Source organism: Monodon monoceros, unplaced genomic scaffold, assembly GCF_005190385.1.
Source record: "Monodon monoceros isolate NGI ecotype Baffin Bay Population unplaced genomic scaffold, NGI_Narwhal_1 Super_Scaffold_7, whole genome shotgun sequence".
Taxonomy (NCBI): domain Eukaryota; kingdom Metazoa; phylum Chordata; class Mammalia; order Artiodactyla; family Monodontidae; genus Monodon; species Monodon monoceros.
The window spans coordinates 68,000,601-68,023,439 of NW_021703784.1; the positions used below are offsets into that span (position 1 = coordinate 68,000,601).

General features: G+C 36.8%; 1 protein-coding gene across 9 annotated transcripts in view; it reads right to left on the reverse strand.

Moving 5' to 3' along the window:
- SOX6 (SRY-box 6) overlaps positions 1-22,839 on the reverse strand; it is a 691,286-nt gene that overhangs the window by 20,237 nt on the left and 648,210 nt on the right. The gene's annotated exons all lie outside the window — the stretch shown is intronic.

A 22,839-nucleotide genomic window follows, 5' to 3' on the forward strand; every position in this document is an offset into this window, starting at 1 on the left:
ATGCTGACTGCTGGGCCAGATGAAGGCATACATTACTCTGGAAGTGAAACACTCATTCAGATACGACAGTGTCTTCTCCTGAGGATCACCATAGTAATTTATGATGCCCTCAGTGCCATTACTTTACAACTGACATGAATTCAGCAATTTATATACTTGCATGCATACATATAAAAGGAGACAGGCTTGTGGAGACTGTCAGATGCAAAAACATTTCAATATTATTCTAAGTTAACTACTATGCTACAGGTGATTAACATTTGAGATCTGCTTTTACTGTCATAGCTTTTCTTCAACTCTAGCAACACCAAATAGCCAGCTTCCATTTATTTATTCACTTACAAGATGTACTTCATTGTTAACAGGCAGTTTTAATCTCCTACAGACTGATCATCGTAGATTTTTAGACTCTGGTTTTAGTAGATCTTCTACTCCATACCAATTGATACTCCCAGACATGTCCAAACCTAACCCAATCTCTCTCCCTCTCATTCCATACTGTAGTCTTAACATATCCTTCCTACTCACTTCTACCTGACTAAATTCCACCCTCTCCAAGGTATAGAGTTCAGGTCCCACCCTACCAACTGTCCTACACTGACCTTGTCTGTCCTCCCATAGTACATATTATTTACATGACACTGACTGACACTGAATTAATTCCACAGCAGATCTCTATTCTCACAAGAAATACACCCAGAAATTGAGAAATTCAAGCACAGTACATAGTATAAAAATGTGAATTAAGAAAGGGAAAATAGAAAACACCAGGGTGTATGCACATCTTTTTTTTCTTGTCTCCTTTTCTCTCTCCCAAGCAGAGTCAACTGCAAAATGAATGGGACATTCCAAGTTAAAACTAGAAATGTTGTATTAATGAACCAAGATTTAGGAAGAAGAAGAGACTTATCCAGAGAGATCAAAAGTTTTGAAACTACTTTTAAATTGGATCTGATATATGATCAGAGTCAGAATTTTAAGAAAATATAAAGGGGTCCTAACATCAAAAGAATTATTTAGAAAGTGTCCCTTAACTTCCCAAAACTGCTTCATGAAACAAACTGGTGAGGGAATTATTGTTATAGTAATAAAAATACATATGCCTGTATATATGTGTATAAACTCAGAAATTTAAAAAGAGATTGTATTTTAGGAAATCCCTTTTAAACAGATAAGGAAAACTCTATATAATAATATAGAATTATTTTTAAAAGGTATGCTATTAATCTGAATATTTGAAGCCTAAAATTGACTTTCTGCTATAATTAACTTAAGAATCTACATATCAAATGTGACTTCATGCTGCTCATTTATTTTCAGAAATAACATCAAGTTAAAAAGGGGCGGGGGGGGGAGGCAATTCATTCTAAAGTAGCCAATGCCCTGTGTCAGAATCCAGAGTTATCCTAGAGAATTGCTCATAATTCTAAGAGGCAGATTCTTTTACTTTTAATAGCAGAGGAATCATTTGTGAGTTAAATGTTCATAATATGTCTTCTCATGGAAAGCAGTTGGAAGAAGCCTAGACCTACAGCTATATACTTGGAGACTACTGCTTTCCAGCTGGCCTAAGAGTCTTTAATTACCAGCAACACCATTCCTAAATAACGGAAGGTCAACAGTACCACACTAGGCAACAAGGGAAAGCACTGGTCCCCTTTACTCCAGGAATTCCTGCTCTCTCTATTTCCCTGAGTTTAATTCATCCTTCGTCTCCCATATCACAGTCTGTGTAAAGGCAAACTTTCAGTTAGATGAAAAAAGATAGTCTATGAGGAAACAACAGAAACTGTCAAGGCAAAAACTTTCTTAGGGATCTGTGATTTAGACGATTGAAAGAGAATACAGAAAGCTGAGTTTTTCCAGGTGGTCTGGAAAGAAGGCCAGTTTAACCATCATAGCCTATGGCAATGGTCCTGAACTAATCCTAGAGAGGCCCCCTTTCTGGGTAAATGCCAAGGGTTATGTGAGTGAATGAGTAAGCGTTTTGTGTGGATTTGTGCATATATAAAGTTCTCCCTAAGGAGGAACTCTAGCAAATTCTATAATGTGCTTAGGAATCATTTATTTATGCATCAATTCAGCAAACACTTCTGACAAATTTCAGATGTACCCAGCGTTGTGATGGAGTATACAAAGATAAATAACACATGTGACTTGTTTTTAAGGAATTTGGTCCAGTGTGGGAAACAGATGCATAAATAGAAAATTACAAAACAGTGTAAGTGCTAACATGGGTAATTTCAAGGTACTATGAAAGCAGAGAAGGGAAGCTATTAATGTTGTTGGAATGGACAGATATGAATAACGCAGAAGCTTCAGAGAGGAAGTACTGCTTGAGCAGTATCTTAAAGGAAGAGTAAGAATTTACCAGCAGGTATGAGTGTGAAAGCATTCTAGGTTGGAGAATGTGTGAATATAAAGGCACAGAGTTATAACAAAAGCACAGAGGGTTTTAGGGAATAAAAAGAATCTGGCTATGGCTTGAGTTTTTTTTAAAAAAACAGGGGAATACCAAGAGATTAAATTCGGAAAGTAAGTAGGGGCAAGATTGCTAAGTACCTTGACTTCAAAGCCAAGAAGTCTTTAAGGTTTTTATTATAAAAAAGCAGGGTAGTGACATGAACAAATGTGTTCTACAAGAGATCAAAATGGAAGCTAAATGAGAAATTACCACTGAATAGTCTCAATGATTACCAGCGAATTGGCAATAAACAATACAGAAAAATAAGGTGAATAAATACCTCCTCACAGGCCCATTAAAACTTACATTTTGTCAGACAGAATGAATGTAATATAAGTAAAATATAGCACAAAAGATTCTCTTCTGGGATCCAGTTCTGGTAATGGCAGAATAACGTATATCAGACTAACTTTCAAGTGGATAATAATTATAACTGCCGGAAAAAATATGAAAAAAAAACCAGTTGAAGGTACTTGAGATCTACCAAAATTAAGAAGAAACTGGAGAGGATTCAATCTTAGAAAGAAAGAAATGTCACTGAGTAAACCCCCTGTTTTCATAGTTTTTCCATGAAGACACTCCCCAGTCTGAGTAGCATGGAGTGGCTAGAATGCAAACAGAAAGTCAGTCTTACTTGGCCTAATGTATCAGAAGAGACAGTTTGAGGCTTCTGAGTGCCTGACACCTGAACTTCACATGTATAGGGATGACTTCAATGATTCTGGTGGAAACCAGGGCTGTATATCTGAAAACTCTGAGCAGAAATTTCAGCTGATGCCCACTGCAAGGGAAACAGAATTTGGATTTGAATCCTACAAAGTTAGAAAGTATTCATGAAAAATTCAGGCTTTCCACTGAAACCCCAGAGGGACCACTCTTTAGGAATAAAGACTGTATGCTAAGACTAAGGATTCATCTTAGGACTGAAGACAAAACTCAAACAGTCACTACCTAACAGTGCAAAACTAAGCCTCCACAAGTTCAATGTGACCAGCAAGTATTTTAACTGCCTCCTAGCACAAAAATAAACATTCTTAACAGAGGAAGATAATAGAAGCCAGAGTCTCTACAATTTATAATCCACACTGTACAGTGTATAATAAAAAAAAACACTAGTTGTGCAAAGAACCAGGAAAATGTGACCCAGAGACACCCCCCCCCGAAAAAAAATATCAACAGAAAGAAACTGCAATGGCTCAAACAGTGTAATTAGCAAACAAGGACTTTAAAGTAGCCATTAAAAATATGTTCAAGGATATAAAGGAAAAGAATATCATAATTAATGCATAAATGGGGGAACTCAGCAGAGAAATGAAACATGGAAATTCTAGAACTGAAAGACGTATTTGAGATGAAAATACACTGAATGGACTTCATAGCATTTTCAAGTGCAGAATAAAAGGTCAGTGACCTTAAAAATACATCAAAAGAAATTAGCTAGTCTCAAAAACAGAAAGAAAAAAAGCTGAAAAAGTAGGCAGAGACTTTGCAATACGTAAAACGATATAATGTCCTAAGTGTAACTGGAGTTCTAGAAAGAGAGGAAAGAGAATCATGACTGAAAACTATCTGAAGAAACACGGGCTGAAAATTACCCGAATCTGGTGAGAAAAATCACCTTGTAGGTTCAAGACATTCAGACAAATGCAGGCAGAATAAATACAAAGAAAACCATACCTAAACACTAGTCAAACTGCTGAAAACCAAAGACAAAGGGAAAATGCCAGAGAAAAAGGACACATAATATATACAATGAAACAATAATGCAAATTATGGCTGATTATTCATTAGAAACAATGAAGACTGGAAGCCTATGGAATATCATTAGACTGCTAAAAGAAAAAAAACCAACGTAGTCTTATCCAATGAACATATGCTTCAAAAATGAATGTAAAATACATTTTCAGACAAAAGCTGAGAGAAGGCATTACCTGCAGACCCAGACTAAAAGAGACATTCAAAGAAATTATTCAAGATGAAGAGAAATAACATCTGATGGAAACTTAGATATATAGGAAGAAAAGAAGAGCAGTGAAAATGATAAATATGTGACTAAATTAAGAAATTGTTTTTCTTCTCTGGATTTCATAATAAACGGCTGATTGTTTAATGTTTTTAAAAGACAAGGAACTATTTAATACAAAATACAACATTGCATCGTGGGATTTATAATATATGAAGAGGTAAAACACGTGAGAAAAATAGCTGGCACAAAGGACAAAGGTAGTAAATGTTAAATGTTGCTTGAGTAGTAGTATAATTTTAACTGTAAGGATATTCAAATTAAGAATGAACAGCGAATCTAGAAAAAACAATTTTTAAAAAAATACAAAGAGGTATAGCTAAAACACCAGTAGAGTAATTCAAATGGAAGACTAAAAAGAGGATTCAGAAGGAAACAGTAAAAAGATCAGTGGTTGTAAAGGGGAGGGAGAGATGAATAGGTGAACACAGAGGATTTTGGGGACAATGAAAATACTCTGTATACCATAATGATAGATACATGTTCTACATTTGTCCAAACCCAAGGAACGTACAACATCAAGAATGAACCCTAATATAAATGATGGATTTGGAGTGGTTATGATGTGTCAACATAGGTTCATCAATTATAACAAGTGTACCACTCTGGTGGGATGTTGATGATGGGAGAGGCTATGCATGTGTGAAGGCAGGGAGTATATGGGAAATCTCTATCTTTCCCTCAGTTTTACTGTGAAACTTAAACTGCCCTAAAAAAAAAAAAAAGGTTTCATAATAGTAGCTTAGAAAAAGGATTCAATTAAGCAAAAGGAAAAAAAGTAATAACAGAAAGCCAAAAACTGAGGGAACAAATAGAAAAATAGCAAATTGCAAGACTTAATCCCATCAAAATTAATAATTACATTAAATATAAATGAATTAAATAATCCAGTTAAAATTGGAGATTTTCAGAATGGATAAAGAGTAGAAATCAATGAATAGGAAACAATTTACAAAGCCAAACATTGGTAATTTGAAAAGATCAATAAAATTGATAAACCCCTAGTGAGACTGATCTACAAAAAGGGAAAACAAAAATACCAATATTTGGATTGAAAGAGGGGATATCACTATAGATACTATTCACTTTAAAAGGATAGAAGGCAAATACTGTGAATAACTTAATTCCAATAAATTTGACAACTTAGATGAAAAGAACAAATTCCTTGAAGGACACAAACTGCTAAAATTCACTCAAGAATACATAAGAAGTCTGAATACTCCTATAGCTAATAAAGAAATTCAATTTATAGCCAACAACCTTCCCACAAAGGAAACTCCAATCTCAAATGGTTTCACTGGTAAATTCTTCCAAACATTTAAGGAAAAACTAATAGTAGTCTTACACAAACTAAGAAAGTAGAGGAAGAAAGAATACTTCCCAAATTCATTATATGAAGTAACATCATACCCTGACAGAGATTTGAACGTAAGTGCAAAAATCCTTAATAAAATATTAGCAAATTAAACCCAGTAATACGTAAAATGGATAATAAAACATGACCAAGTATGATTTATCTCGGGATAAATTAAGTTAAAATGTAATAGTAATTTAATATTTGAAATCAGGCAATGTAATTTAACAAAACAAAGGGGAAAAAACATGATCATCACAATAGATTCAGAAGATGGTTTTGACAAAATGCAATACCCATTCATGATAAAAACTCTCAGGAAACTAATAATAGATAGGAATTTCCTCAGTCTGATAAAGAACTTTTAAGGAAAACCCATAGGATATCATACTTAATAGTGAACTACTGAACACTTTCCTCCAAGATGAAGAGCAAGGCAAGGGATGTCCACTCTTACCACTATTAATCAACATTCTTCTGCAGGTAAAGAAATAAAAAGCAGGCAAAATGGAAAAGAATAAGTAATGTTATGTGTATTCATAGATAATATAATTGTTTACATAGAAAATCCTAAGAAATCTGCAAAATAATTACTAGAACTAAAAAGTAAATTTACCATTATTGCAATATACAATATAAAAATATAAAAATCAACTGTACTTCTATATACTAGCAGCGATTTAAAAAATAATTTCTTAAGTTTACATTCATAATAGCATCAGAAAATAAAATTCTTAGGAATAAATTTAACCAAAAAAGTGTGCAAGACCTCTACACTGAAAACAATATAACATTTGTGAGTTCAATAAAGTAAACCTAAATAAATGGAGGAATACACTATGTTCATGGATCTGAAGACTCAATATTGTTAAGATGTCAATTCTTTCCAAATTTATCTATAGATTCAACCCAATCCTATTAAAATTGCAAAAGACTGTTTTTAGAAATTGACAAGATGATTTTTAAAACTATATGAAAAATAAAGCAGTAAAAACATCCAAAACAAACTTGAAGAAAGTTGGAGGATTCAAACTACCTGATTTCAAGACTTACAGTAAAAAATACCTTGTGACATTGTAAAAACTAGAGTAATAAAGACAGTGTGGGATTGTTAAAAGAATAAACAAATGTATTATATTAACGCATATATGTGGAATCTGAAAAAATTGGAATGCACGATCGTATTTACAAAGCAGAAATAGAGACACGGACATAGAGAACAAACGTATGGATACCAAGGGGGAAAGGGGGGGGAGTGGGATGAATTGGGAGATTGGGATTGACATATATACACTATCGATATATATATATACACATATACACTATGTATAAAACAGATAACTAATGAGAACCTACTGCATAGCACAGGGAACTCTACTCAATACTCTGTGGTGACCTAAATGGGAAGGAAATCCAAAAAAGAGGGGATATATGTATACGTATAGCTGATTCATTTTGCTGTACAGTAGAAACTAACACAACATTGTAAAGCAACTATACTCCAATAAAAATTTTATAAAAGAATAGACAAATAGATCAGTGGAACAGAATAGACAGTCTAGAATTAAATCTTCCTCACATATATGGTCAATTTTCAATAAAGACCTAAGCTGTTAAAAATGATCTTTTTTTTTCAACAAACAGTGCTAGAACAAGTGGACAAATATGGGGAAAAAAGAAAACTTTGACCTCTTACCACACATTACACCCAACAATTAATTGAGATGAATCATGATTTGAAACAAAAACAAAAACTATAACACTCCTCAAGGAATATCTTGGAGAATATTTTAGTGACCTTGTAGTAAGCAAAGATTCTTAGATATGGCAGATAAAGCACTAAATATACAAGAAAAATAATAATTTGAACTTTATCAAAATTAAGACTCCACTTATCAAAAGTGATTATTAAGAAAATGAAATGTTAAGGCCCAGACTGGGGAAAAATACACGTCTGACAAGACTTGTATCAAGAATATATAAAGAACTTTTACCAAAAACAAAAAGTAAACAATCTAATTTTAAAATAGGCAAAAAGACTCATAAAAAAAACTTTACAGAAGAAGATACAGTTATGGCCATTGAGCACATGAAAAGGCATTCCATGTCATTAGTCATCGGGAAAAGGCAATTAAAGCCACATACCATTTTGCATCCACTAGAATGGATTACAACACTAAATGTTGGCAAGGATATGGAGCAACTGGAACTCAAACATATTGATAGTAGAAGTGTAAAGTGGCATAACCATTTTGGAAAACAGCGTGGCAGTTTCTTTTAAAGTAAAATGTACATTCATCGATGACCTGCAATTCCATTCCTAAATACTTAACCAAAACAAATGAGAACTTTTCAGAATATAATAGCACTTTTATTCAGAATAACCAAAGGCTGAAAATAACTGGAAAATGGACAAACTGTGGTATATACATACAATGGGATACTATCCAAAATAAAACTATTTCAGTGCTTAGTTCAAAAAAGGTAAAAACAAAAGTACCAAAGTAAAACAGAAAACCAAACAAATGAATGTAAGTGATATTTTTCTGAAAGATTCTTTTCTCTGTAAACCTGAGTGTGTGGCATATCCAGGCCATTGTGAACTCAAAAAAAAAAAAAAAAGAGTCATTTAGCAAAAAGAATTATTAAAAGGGGAAAAAATGCTACAATTGGTTGCTTACTAATAAAAAGAGACGAATATAATATACACCATCGGGTCCTTGACAATCACACTATTTTAGACTACTTTAGTCTATCAACAGAATAGTTAATTTTCTCCTGTGGGATTTTGAAAGAGTTACATGACACATCTGAGTTAACAGAGAAAATGATCATGAGTGCATCAGAAACAAAAATGTAGAAGATGAAGGAACATTAGAAGCAGACATGAAGAATTAGGAAAGGAGGAAGTTATTAATATGACATAGGTTGGATTTTTTTCACCAAGTTTATTCCACCAAATGTATCTTAATATTGTAGAGGTCTAATTCACTATGTTGTAGGGATGGCTGACAGCTGTCTGTCTATGATTATGGAAGTTCTGCTAACTTTGCACTCCAACTTACTGCCAGAATGTGAACTTACTTTCATTATAAGAAGGCTACTTGAAATTCAAATTTGATTTCTTCTTGGAAAATAAAAGAGATGGATGATTTGGCTATCCTAGTGGTTTACTTGGCAGTAATACATTCCGTGGCTGAGCGAGAACCTTAATCATTAGAGAACTGATGTGTTCATCTTCAGAGAAGGAGGGATACCAGCAGTGGAAGAGTATGGTTTGAGCTCTGAGTCTTTTATAGAGGATTAGCTAGATAGGTTAGCAAAGAATGACTTACTGATGGGTGTCATGATTTAAAGACGGCAAAAGCAAAATATGGATGCATAGTTCTTCTGAACTAGAGGTCGGTTCAGAAGAAAAATAAGGAACCAGAGGTACAGGAACAAAAGATGAATAACCTGTGGTACTTTGATTAAAGTGTTAATTCTTCATTTGACCAATGCAGGGGAAAGCCATAGGAAAATTTTCATTTCCCTATTTTCATTTTAAGCTTCTTTAATCCCTACCTACCTCAAATGCCCTACTTACCTCAAGTACTGAACTTACCTATACCAAGAAATTTACTGAATAAATTAGATAGATAGATGATAGATAGATAGATAGATAGAGATAAAGATATAAACATATGTAGTGTACACATAAAGAAAAAATTCCGCTGGACAATTTGGAAACAGACATTTCACTAATTAGAGTACCAAAGTAATTATTTTAAAGAACAGTTTATGTTTTTCACTAGTCTAGACCAGAGATCAGTTTCCAGAATAGAAACACCAAGTGTACTAAGGAATTTTACCCACAATAACATTTACAAAGTGCTTTCAGGAAATACATTATCTCAATCCTCCTTACAATCCTTCGAAATGGGTAAGAGGGTAAATATATTCACTTCACTTTATAGATGAGAAAACCAAGGCTCAGAGAAGGTGAGTTACCAGCCTCTGAAATAACCGGCTGCTAGTATATTGCTAAGGAACAAAGCCAGATCTAGAACCTAGGTCTTCTGACTTTAAGTCTAGTGCATTTCTCCTACACCAAAGCTACCCCAGGCACTATTCAGTGACATGAAATAACTCTGAATCTCAAAGCCCACCATTCCTTGGTACCAGTTATGAAGTTCATGCCACTATCTAATTGGTCCAAAGATGCAAGAGCATGCAAAGAAAGCACTAAGGAGTGAAATTACAGCAGGGATTAAAACAAAGCTAAATTAATGCATTCCTTGGTTGCAGGATTATGAGCAAGTGCTATTGTAGATAAGGCTTCTATTTTTTCCTATTGGAAACTCCATTCTCTTTAAAAGATCAACAAGAAGAACCAAAAGGGAATTCCCTAAGGTCAGCTCTGAGGAAACATAAACCTCTAATTCAATAACTCTGCTACTGCTCTGAAAAAAAGGCTTTATTATTGCAACATCCATATGGAGCCAATTGGACATTAATGACTAATCAATCCCTCCCCTTTCTATTCTACTTAAAGTGTCACAAACCATGTTTAGATTAGCCCATTTCCTGCTTAGGATTGCTCAAGATGTCTTTTGTTCTTTCAGGACCAGCCTGATGGAGGCAGCTTAAACAAACACCACGACCAGAGTGGCGCAGGAGTTATAAAGTGCCATATGTGAGTGAACAAAGGGGCTATACTAAAGCCTTTTGTGGTATTTGTTAATGTTTTTCATCTGAGCTTAAAAAGGCTTAATGACTTTGTGGTGAGCTGATGCATGTGGCTCGTGGCTTTGCAAAATGAAGGAAATTCTAACCAGTGATACACCAGGCTGTGTTTTCAAGAGTCTCCTGCTTGCAGTTTTGGTGCCCATGTTTACTTTTTTTTTTTTAATTCTCAAGTTATATTTGCTTTACACAGACAGCTTAACAGAGCCCTTTATCTTATTTCAACTACAGGATCCTAGGGCAACTGAGATAACTTATGTGATTCTTTATTTTAATGACCTGAAAGTAGCACAGAACATCAAATACTCTACTTATTATCTATTTGCTATTTGTATGCACAGGAGAGGGCTTACAAGCTGTTGAGTCCAGGCAAAAAGGCATTATTTAAGTTTGAACCAGAGACCACTGTGGAGGAAATAAGACAAAAATAGGTTCTGGCTCCCTAAGTTTTCAGGAGAACCGGTCTCAGATTCAAGCAGATTCCCTTGGAGAATACAGAGGCTGGTGAAAAGCTGGTAGACTAAATAATTCATGTTGCTCAGCAGTTTCTAGCTTCATCCAACTCAATATACTACCATAGACTCTACATGAAATTAAGAAGCACAAACCAAGATGAAGCAAATCTCAGATTAGTTAACAAAGATACTACTAAATCCAACCTCTCATTTCCACCCTTATCACTCATCAATTGCCTTGGCCTCATTCTCTCTGGTGGACTATTTTAAATACCAGCCTTCTAGCTGATTTTTATTTCCAATTTTGAGTCCCCAGTCTCTACTTAAATACCTCTTCCTAATTTCAGCCAGGGTAATCCATCACAAATGCAATTCTGAGCAGAGCACTCCTATATTAAAGTCTTCAGTGGCTCCCTAATGCCCAAAAGATGAAGTCCAAACTCCTTAGTATGGTATTCAAGGCTCTCCATGACCTGGCTCTCTACTATGTCTCCAGTTTCATCTCTAGCTACTCTACTTGAAATTTTTTTGCTTTATAATACTGAACTACTTCTGGTTCTCTATATACCATGTTGCTTTATACTAGGAGTCCATGCTTTCCCTTTTCCTGGAATTTCCTCTCCATCTTGCAATCAACTCATTCTTTGACTCATATCAGGGATCATCTGACCCAGACAGTCTTACCCAGTTCGTCAGGTTGAGCTAAGTATTTTAGGCTCCCACAGCACCCTGTGCCTGCCTCTATCTTACATTTACTATATTTTATCCAAATTGCCAATTGTATCTGCCCACCTTCTTCACTAGACTATGCACCTTAAAAGGGCAGGAACAACGCTGTGTCTTAGTCATAACTGCTTTGCTAGGGTCTGGTGCATAAGCTGGCATAAGGTAAGTACTCAAATGTCATAGCAGAGAGCATTTGACATCTTCGACAGTGAAAATTTTAGAGTGAGATTCAGATGTCTACATGTTGCATTAGAACCTGGGATTTTCTGAAATCAGATTTTGTATAAATCCCATTTATTTCTTATATTCTGTTAAGTACTTTGCCTTAGTTGAACCCTCTATAAAATAAAAATGGCTTTAATGGGAAAATGTACCCACAGCTGTTTGGAAGTCAGAGATCATTGGTTCTAATCTTACTTCTTTTATTGACTTTCCACACTGTACAAATCTGAAATCCTGGCCTCCCACTTCCGGGGAAATCCTGAAAGGATGATAAGGCATGTCAGAGCTTTTTGGAAATATTAAATCTGAAAGCTATTCTAATGCTGTCGGGTTTGTGTAAATATATACAACTGAAGCATATATTCAAATAGGCATATGATGGGACCTTCCCGATAGAGTCAATATGAAATGGATAAAACATGCTCATAGAATTAGAGAATTTTAACATGAGAGGGATATTAAAGATCATCTAATCCACGTCTGAGGTTAGAGAAGTTAAATTGCCAAAATCTCATAGTTAGTAAATGGCAAAATCACAATGAACTCAAATGTAACTATTCCCAAAGTTTCACACTTGCCATCAAAGTAAATTTCTAAAATGGTCAGCTGAATTGTTTCAATGGTATCCAGACTTAGATTAAAAACTCTTAACAAAATTAATTTAGTTGGTCGTTCTTCTTCATTTCATTTGTCCCAGGGAATCTGCCTTTTACTAGAATGAGAGACGCAGATCACAGGTGCAGTAGAAACTAATTTTTTTAAGGTTAGGGATATGGAAATACACAGTATTAGAAGGAGGGGGCACAAGCATTTGGGGTAATCAACTCAATTTTGTAGTATATCAAAACTTCTTTGCCCTGAGAATCTGGTGAAAGTATTTGAAAGGTATTTAATATTTGTGTGGTTTGAAAGATTGAAAAAAAAAAAAACTTTCACAGGTTTCTATTTCTCATTAAATTTTTCTACTTTTTAATGGAAACCAACAGGAAAAAACTACTTCAACAAAGGCAACCAACTGAATCAGCTCATCTTGGAGAAAAATGGGAGTCAGTGTGGCTCAGATGCTATGTAGACAGACAGATGTGGCTTTGAGTTTTGATTTGATCTTTCCTAAGTAACCTTTGGTAAATTATTTCCCTTCTCTAAACTACAGTTTCATCTCCTTATAAAAGAGAGCTAATAATTTCTGCTTGTCTGGATCCTTGTGAGGATTAAGTGGGAACATAAATGTCCCAGCAGTGACTGGAACCCAGTACCCACTCACTGAACAGTAGCTGCCTTTAGAAATAGTAGCAGTAGTAATGGCAGTAGAAGTTGTAGAATGTCTATTCCAGTACCAAGAACAAGCAGGTGCTTAAGTCATATTTGTTCCCTTTCTAGTCTTTCCCCATACCTGGGTGATACTCCCTATACTGCACAGTCCTGTCCTTCAGCATAGTTATAAAATGAGCCCTTAGCTGGAGAGTGCAATTTACTACTTAATGGAGCCTCTTTTCTGACCCAAAGCTAAAAATATATTTCAAGAGTGTCCCTATGATATAGAACTAACTAAAATGTATCGAATATGCATTAAGACACAATCAAAAAGACCATCTCACGCCTCCCCAGTTCCCACCTGTGGGGCCTGTAACCAGACTACGCTGCTCAGTCCAAGCCAGAAAAAAAGAAAAAAAAAGAAGAAACCATTATCTTGAGAATTTATAGATCAGCTTTTTGTAAAGGACTCACTGGAATAACAAAGAATTAGGATTACTGACTGTATAATAAATATAGGACAGGGAAGTTTCAGGGACATCTGACAATTGTTTTTCCTTTCTGCTCTACCAGCAGTTCTGTGACTCTGCAGCATGGAGTAGCTGCTCTTACCATTTTTCATTTTGTCCTCACGCAGGATCAACCTTCCTAGTGAAAAGTCAGCGTATATTGAAGAAGCATGAAGTGATTTCTCTGCCATGAAAGTAAATATACATAAGCCAGTAAGGTGCAATTTTTATTTTTAGTAAAAATTGTAAATGACTGAATATACTGTTTGTGAAATTCTTCTCTCCAGGGCTGTGACTTGGGATATTAAGTTTTAGTTCAGAATTACTTGTTACAGCCTATTCCTAAATTTAACAGTTTACAGTATAATGCAAATATTGATGGGTTCTTACACAATCTCTTCCCTCTGGTACCAAGACCTAATTTGGGACATCATGTCTAAGGGTAAATATCCACTGAACAAAATCATTTTAAAAAGATCACTCTCCTCTAGTGAGAGGCAAAAGTACAAGACTGATCTGTAAGGCATCGAACAGTCACAGCAGACAAAGTGAAATCATACGTAAATGAGTATTATACCCAGGAGGAAAAGAGGTATTTTTAAAATGACTTGAATAAAAACCCTCCTAACACCTACTCAGCTCTCCCATGATGTAATATGAAAAGACAGCCATTGAATAGCCCCTCTGAAAGGACATTAAAGAGAACAGAGGAATAAAGAGACTAACAGACCACCAAGACCAACCTAACTTCTGCTTTTCCATTATTTTTAACCTCTATACATAATCTAAGTCAATCTTGAACAACTAAAGTTTAATGCCTATTTAGTTGGTGGCAAAGTCCAAATTCCTCAGCCTGACTCTCAAGGCCCTCCACAGTATGGAACCCAGCTATTTTTATAACATATTCAATTCAACAAATATTCACTGAGTATAAATATATGGAAAGCTTTGAATTGGGCTTGGTGGAGAACACAGAGTTGAGAGGTGACTCTTTCTTTCTGGAACTTGTGAATGTCCGTGTACTTTACCGTTTCTGTGTCTTCTTGGATTATTCCCTCAACTGAAAGTTCTTCTCCTTCTCTTTGTTTTTCCAAACCTAGGCTTATCTCCAGCTATATTTCTATCAGACCTTCCAGAATCATGGCTGTCAACAAAGCACTGTAGGCTCCTCTTCTAAATAGCACTCTTTTCTGTTTCTCTAATGATGTACTATAACATGTAACACCTTAGGTTGTTCTGCTTTCTGTATATGCTAATATTATTATCCCAACTACATTACTAGCTCTTGAAGAATACAGTATAGTCCATCTTTTAAAAAATCCTTCTCTCTGTGCTCGTAACAGTGCTGTGTATATAAGAGATAATTGGTAAATTATAACTTGAACATGTGGGTAAAACTAAAGATTGGGGGACTCTGAGTAGGGATAGACCCCGCTGGGAAAGACCTGGCTATCAGAACTTGTGGCTCAGTCTACAGAGAACCACCTTTAAAGAGGATGAAATGACAGGTAGTGTGTGTAAACAAACAGTGATAGAGTAAAATGAGACAGTGTATCTAAAAGAAGGAGATATTCAAAGGTAAGAATTTCTTAGTTAAAGAAAAAAAAGATAGGGAAGTCAGTAACAGAAAATAGGGGAGAGCTGATCGGTTATTGAATTTTGTGAATAAGTTAGAAGCACAGTTATCAGAACTTGAAAAGAAGGAAAGGACCAATTGGGGGGAAAAAAAAAGGGAAAAAAAGGTTGTTCTCAAGTTCGGTCTTGACCTTAAGCAGAGAGAATTTAAAGAGCACACCAAATTGGCCTAAGGCTCTTTAAATTCCACCAGCCTAAGGTTGGGCTGAATTCTATAGCCTGCAGATGGGAAGTCAAGTGGCTCTTGCTGCCAAGAGAAGAGGATTCTAGGGACAGGGAACTAGACAAGGTCCACACCTCAACAGTCACTACACAGTTAGCCCAGACATGGCAGATAGACCTCTATCAGCCAGCGTTTATTCTAATATGTTGGTTTATGTGAGGCAGACATATGTACTGCTGAGGAACCATAGACTGATTCTGCAGTCCCATTGGGAACATGTGCCGGCTGTTCTTGTCCTGGATCTGATTTTCATGGTAGATGGCGTTAAATCTTTTGTCACCCAGTTGCTACAGCAAGATGGGGGAGCACTTCTGTGTGATTCAGTAATGGCATAGACAAGCATTTCTTCCCCAGAACGGAGGATATTCAGTCAGAAAACCAGATAATTTTGTGTGTGTGGTGACACTGTCAATGATACCTCTTTAGAGAAGGCAGCCCAATGAGAAACCAGCTCTTGGACAGGGCTAGGCTCCTCACGAAAGGGAGGCTGGGTCTTTGATTGGGCTTTTCTAGCTTAAGCAACTCTAAGAAGCAGGTTGAATTCGCTTTATGGAGTATTAGGGGATGGAATTATACAAGAATCTTGACATTTCACTCTCTTATCCCACCAGGACAATCCATCACTTGGAAAGTTCAATGGAAATTGTTTTCTACCAACATTAAAAGTTATTTGGGAGCTTTTAAGACACAGCAAATATATTTCTTTAAGAGAAGTTTATTTGCTTGTTTAAGAGAGCTGCACTTTATATATAGTGCTGATATAAACTGGTGCACAGGATCCTCTAAAACTGTTTATATCCACAGTAAAATACATTTTTGTGATACCACAGAGTTAGTCCAGAGCCAAGGGCTTTTTGAACTCTGCTTATCTCCCAGCCTGTGTGGCTGTTACTCAGTTTTCACCATGTCTGGGGTCTCCCTGGCCACCCATCCTGGCCTCAGACCTCAGCCTGCTGGTTCCATACAGACTGCTTTGCCTATTCATTTTTCTGAGATGCCTGGAAATGCTATTTTAGGCAGCTATAGAAGGCCAGACCCATAAGCCCACAGCAAAGCTCTGGTTGGTGCTCCCTCTGGATTTCCCTGGGTCTTTTAATATGTATAATTCCCCAACTTTTATTCTTGGTATACAATCTAGTACTTCGATACCTTCTTGGACAAAGACATCTCATCTCTGATATATTTCAATAATAATTTCACTTATTTTAAAGATGGTGTGGTCCCCAATTTACACTTGTTACTTTCTAGTTGACTTAAAGGTGAATGATTTCAATTGTACAGCAGTAAGATAAGAGTTTAAAAACCAGAAATCATCTACACCAACTTCCTCACCTACAGCTGAGAAAACTCAGGGAAAGAAATTGACCTGCTTAGGGTAGAACAACCGGAATTTAAGTTTCCTAACCCTTGAGGAAATATCTGAAGGGGTGTCACGTGGAGAAACGGTAAGCTTTATTTTGTTGGAATCCAAAAGTCAGACTAGAACCAATGAGTAGAAGTTATAAGGAAGCAAAGACAAATAACAAAGAATTAAAAATTAGAACCGGAATGAGCTTCTCAAGAAGTAGTCAGTTTTCTGTCATGAGACTATTAGAGGCATTTGAACAGAAGTGAGATGACTACTTGTCAGGAATATAAAAAGGGATTTCTTGGATGGAATTGTAAATTTGATTACATGTCTCTCCTTTATTCCAATTCTGCGAATCTAAATGTTGTGACGTGAAGCACTGTATTCTGGTGGGCTTGAACAAATAATGACCTTTACATTCCAAAGTGTAAGCAGATGAGCCTTTAAATCCCTCCCCAGATTATAGCACAGCTTTCCTCTGCTGCCTTGAATGAGCCGTGTATCATCAGGTCAATCTTCCTTTTCTACCAGGAGTAAGGATCCAGGGAGGGGAAAGGAAATGTGAAAAGCTTCAAAGATTTCCCAGAGTATGGATCAAAGGGTAAGCAGGATTTTTAGGAGAAGACATTCGCATTAAGTGGTGCATTTTTTAAGGAAAAAGAGAAAAAGTTGCAGTCCCTGTTATTTGTCTATAAACAGAGAGCTTAAGTTGACAATAATAAAGCTATCCTGAGATTTAAAACTTAGAAGCAATCAGAAGTTCACACAAAAAATGAAGCTTTCAGAAGGGTTAAGGCCATCTTGGCTGGGATCCAATTCACAAATTCAGTACAAATCTATAAAACCTTTCTAAGCAAATCTGAGAACCTGAGAGCAACCCCTTCTAAAAGGGGTTATTCTTGGTGCACATATCCATTTCCATTCAAAGCAATGCAAGTTTTTAATACATGGAGGACAGCACATCATTACAGTTCCAACCCAGGGTCCAAAAGCCTGCCTAATGGTAATCACTTTCAGAGCTCATCCCTTTTAGAGCTCATATTCCACTATGCTCCACATCAAAATGAGGTGTGAAAAAACAAAACAAAACAAAACAAAATGAGGTGTTGCCTCCCTCTGAGGCTGGGACACAATAATTGAATTTGAGAATTAAAAGAGGTGTTAGAAGAAGCTTTTCTTACCCAAACTATTCTGAAAAACAGAAAAAAAGAAAAGTGTCCCTTTAGAGGCCCCAGGTGTGTGAGAGAGAAGAAACAGGATGGAGAGAATATAAAAAATAAGGCAGGCTACAACTATTGCTGCTGGGGGGAAAAGAAGAAGGGGGGGGTCCATCTGTGAAAGGTAATTAGGAAATGCTACTGGAGAGATCTTCTTATTAATAAAAAGAAAAGATCATTCTCATTAATAAAAAGAAAAGATCAAAGACTTGAAAATTCGATTCAGCAAGTGGTACAAATATACTCTCAAAGATATTGGTCTCCTCTTTTATTTCTCTGAAGAAAAAACCAAGCGAAAGCTACTGTGGACAGATCACCTTTCTTGTAATAAACACACTCTATGTTTCATGAAGACCCTAATAACAATCTTGCATTTGGAGGGGACCCTAGAAATAATGGAATCCAACATACCTCTTTTAAAAGATAAAGTTAAGCCCAGGGGCATTCGTCACTTATTTGCCTTCGTTTAGCAAAGGAACTTTAATCCAAATTTCCCAATAACCAGACCAGAGCCCTTTCTACTATACCTTGCAACCCTGAAATTAGGAGGGTTGGGATAAGAATTGCACTCTTGCCTAAAGAGAACAAGGAGAGGGGAAACACCGTATGAAAAGTCCATAAAAAGTTAAGTATCTGTTCGTCATTCTTAATACGTGGTGACAGACTCAATTAATTGAGTCCTCTCTTCCTTACATGCCCTACACAGGAGCTAACAACTTTTGTGCGCTCAATACATATAAAGCCAACAAATGCTCCAAAGTATAACAAGACCTTAAACATGTTTCCTAAGCCCCCAGCACCGATGAATTTGTAGTTTTATAAATATCGTGGTGAACAAGAAATGCTGTCTTGTCATATTCAAGCCAAATAACAGCTGGACTTTAAAAATAAAATTTTGAAGACATTTGCCTTTTATATTTTTAATTTCTGTTTTCCTGGCTTACGGTTTTGTCATTTGATTTTGATGAGTGGTTAATACACACGCACAGCTGCCTCTTTTGGTGACCTTTCCCTTGCTGCTTCCATGTTCAAAGCTATGAAGCAGGTCTACAAGTTGCTTACTAAGTGATATTGGCATTTTCGCAACTGGCAGCAGACATTTTCCTGGAAAGCCAGGCTTACTTTAGTCACTTCAGAAGCCACACAGGAGAATGGGGCGCAAGGAGAAGAAGGGCATAGCCCCTTAAAGCTGCCATTATGCATTATTCACAATAGCCAAGACACAGAAAACAACCTAAGTATACATCAGCAGATGAATGGATAAAGAGACTGTTTTATATATACATATATATAAATTCATGTGATAAATGATATTATGTATTACAGTACATAATATGTTATATAGTTATATATACATATTTTGAATGTGATAAAAATATTATTCATCCATAAAAGGGAAGAAGGAAACCCTGTCATTTGCAACAACATGGATGACCTTGATGGCATTACGCTAAGTGAAGTCAAACAGAGAAAGACAAATACTATATGATCTCACACATATGTGGAATCTAAAAAGCCTGAAGTCATAGAAACAGAGAGTACAATGGTGGTTTCCAGGGACTAGACGGTGGGGGAAATGGGGAGATCTTGGTCAAAGAGTACAAACTTCCAGTTATAAAGATGAATGAATAGGCTCTGGGGATCTAATATACAGCAGGGCGACTATAGTTAAAAATATTGTCTTATATACTTGAAAGTTGTTAACAGAGTAGTTTTTAAGTTTTCTCATCAAAAAAAGGTAATCTGTGAGGTGCAGAGGTGTTAACTAACCTTACTGTGGTTATCATTTCCCAATATATACGTGTATCAAATCATCACATTGTACACCTTAAATCTGCACCAATGTTATTTGTCAATTATATGTCAATAAAGCTGGAAAAAGATTTTAACTGGTCCAAAGCCAGAGGAAACATGGAGATGATCATGTGTGGACTAAGAAGGGATGACATCCTGGGTGAGAGCTACAAAACTTACCTGCCAATGGAGCTTACTGAAGTAGCTTTCGCCCTGAACCTCTGTGAGGAACAAAGAAGTCTTGATCTTCTTAGTACTTTTCTCAGTGATAATTATATCTGTCTTATGTATCTATGTATGCATTACCCTTTTAATCTTCTGTCTTTCTTCACTAGACTTTAAGTTCCAAGAGGTCAGGAACATATTTGTTTTGCTTCCTTTGCTTTATCCAGTGTCTAGTTCAGGGACCGGCACACAGAACAGGCACTCAAGAAATGTTTGTCTGTTTGTTTGTTTGTTTGTTTGTTTTTAGACCAAGACTGACTGAATAAATTTTTTAGGTATTCTTTCACTTCATTTCCTTCTTACTCTTCCTCTTAAGGGAAATATGGAGGAGCAAAGTGGAGAAAGGATGTGTACCTGTTATCTACTCTGACTTTAATATGAACTGCAACTCCAGCAGGCTTTGCAATCAGCTTACGCTTGAACAGATGCCAGGAAATATCCTGAAGTCAGCAGAAGGCTGCTGCGCATCCCAGCAGTCCTCACAAAGGCACTGCACTTCTGTTGGTTTTAGAGCAGGTAACTTGACTCCATTCATGAACTCAGTCCCCCAAAAGCACACGAGGGCTCAATGGCAACTCTGGGCAAGCTTCTGAAGGGAGGTTTTCACACGCTCCTTAAGCTCCTGGGCCACTACAGCCCTTCTACTATTACAGTCATCAGGCATTGCTGCTATGTGTGACAGAGTAACACGAGAGCTGGTGCGTGGCATGACTTGCTATATTTAGGGGAGAGGAAATGGGCCATACTGAGGAAGGTCACAAGGAGTTTGTTCAGAAAAATGAAGGCACCACTTCTGCATCTGTATATACAGGGGGTGCAGGGTAGCACAGTACTTCATGGCTTGGGTTCTGGAGCCAGGCTGCCTGGGATCAACTCTCAGCTCTACCCTTACTAGCTATGTGACCTGTGGCAAGTTACTTAACTATTCTCACCCTTAATTTTCTCATCCGTAAAATGGAAAAAAAAATACCTTCTTTACAGAGTTGTATATGATTTAAATGAGAAAACATGTGTTAAAAGCTTAGTGTATTCTCTGGCATATAAATGCTTGATAAATGTTTGCTTAAAAAAAGCGAAGTAACTAGGAAATTGGTTTGAATCTAGACAATCTGGATACTGAATGGAAGTTCCACAGATTTTTCTATACAGTATGTTTCTCTACAGTTAAGCTTTTCACTTTTTCTTTTCATAATGGTTAATAACTCTGACCATGATTTTTAACTTACCAAGCACATGATATCATCAACTAGATTATTAGCATTACTGAGAGGCAAATGACTTTATACCTATTGTACAGTTAAGAAGTAAGTGAAGGGCTTCCCTGGTGGTACAGTGGTTGAGAGTCTGCCTGCCGATGCAGGGGACACGGGTTCGTGCCCTGGTCTGGGAAGATCCCACATGCCGCGGAGCGGCTGGGCCCGTGAGCCATGGCCGCTGAGCCTGCGCGTCCGGAGCCTGTGCTCCGCAACGGGAGAGGCCACAACAGTGAGAGGCCCGCGTACCGCAAAAAAAAATAAAAAAAAAAAAAAAAAAAAAAAACAAAAGCAAGAAGTAAGTGAAGAAAGCTGAATGACAGATTAAGAAAACTCTGTTAGAACAAGGATAAGGCAATAGAACTCTGTAACTCCTAGACTACGGAAAAATTAACAGACTGAATACTCCAAAGTGATGAAAAGTATTATTTCACTGTGTCTGGTCAAAGATTTAGGTACTCTGTAGTACCATCTTCCAACAAAATTGAGATGTGCCACACCTGAATAACTAGTTCCCTAGACCACGGAACCTCAATCCTCACCAGGGGGGAAATCGTGTACTTCTAAGTGCCTATAAAAATGTCAGTGTCACCGTGCTCTCAGTACACATTCTGCATGGAAGACAGTGAGTATATTTCTGGTTTTGAGTCCTCTTTATTCCTCCTTTCCTGCTCCCCCCCTTCCTTTTCCTCTTCCCTTCCCTTCCTTCCCCACTCCCCTCACACATGCACATACCAATCAGAGTTTATTTTAACACCTTGTCCCCAGGACTATCATTAAACATTAGTCTCTCCCACTGGCACAAAAAACTCTCTGAAGTACTTCCTAATGTCTGATACTACCCATCTCTTAGTGCTCATGCCAGGGATTTCTGAACTGCCTCGGATGGCCCCAAGCTATCACTAGAAGCCGTGCTCAGTTCAGATGCTGCTATGAAAAGTCTTCATGTGTTTTCAAGGGATTAGGGTCCTGGAAGGAATCCTGCCAGTAAAAGGGATAATAGTAAGATTTTTCCCCTCAAGCTAAAGGACTTTAGCTGCGACCTGAGATGGATGAAGTATTGTGTTACTCTAAAGAGAACAAATAATCTTCCCTGACTGGTGGGAGGGATTCTGACACAGGAACAGCTAACGGGAAGACCAGTCCCTGCTCTGGGATGACACAGTAAATAACCAGGCAACGCTACTACTAAAGTGCTGACTTAACTCATAGATTGTAAACAGCCTCTGGGGAGCAATCTCTGCTGTTTTGCTGCTTGTGTATTTAAAACAAACAAACAGAAAAGAAAGAGGAGCGGACAGGCATTGATGGTGCTGTGGGTAAACACATTGAGAGTAAAGCTAGTCTTTTCCATCCTGACTTTCAAAAGACTTTATAACGGTTAGTACCCAGACACAGGCTGGGCCTTGCCC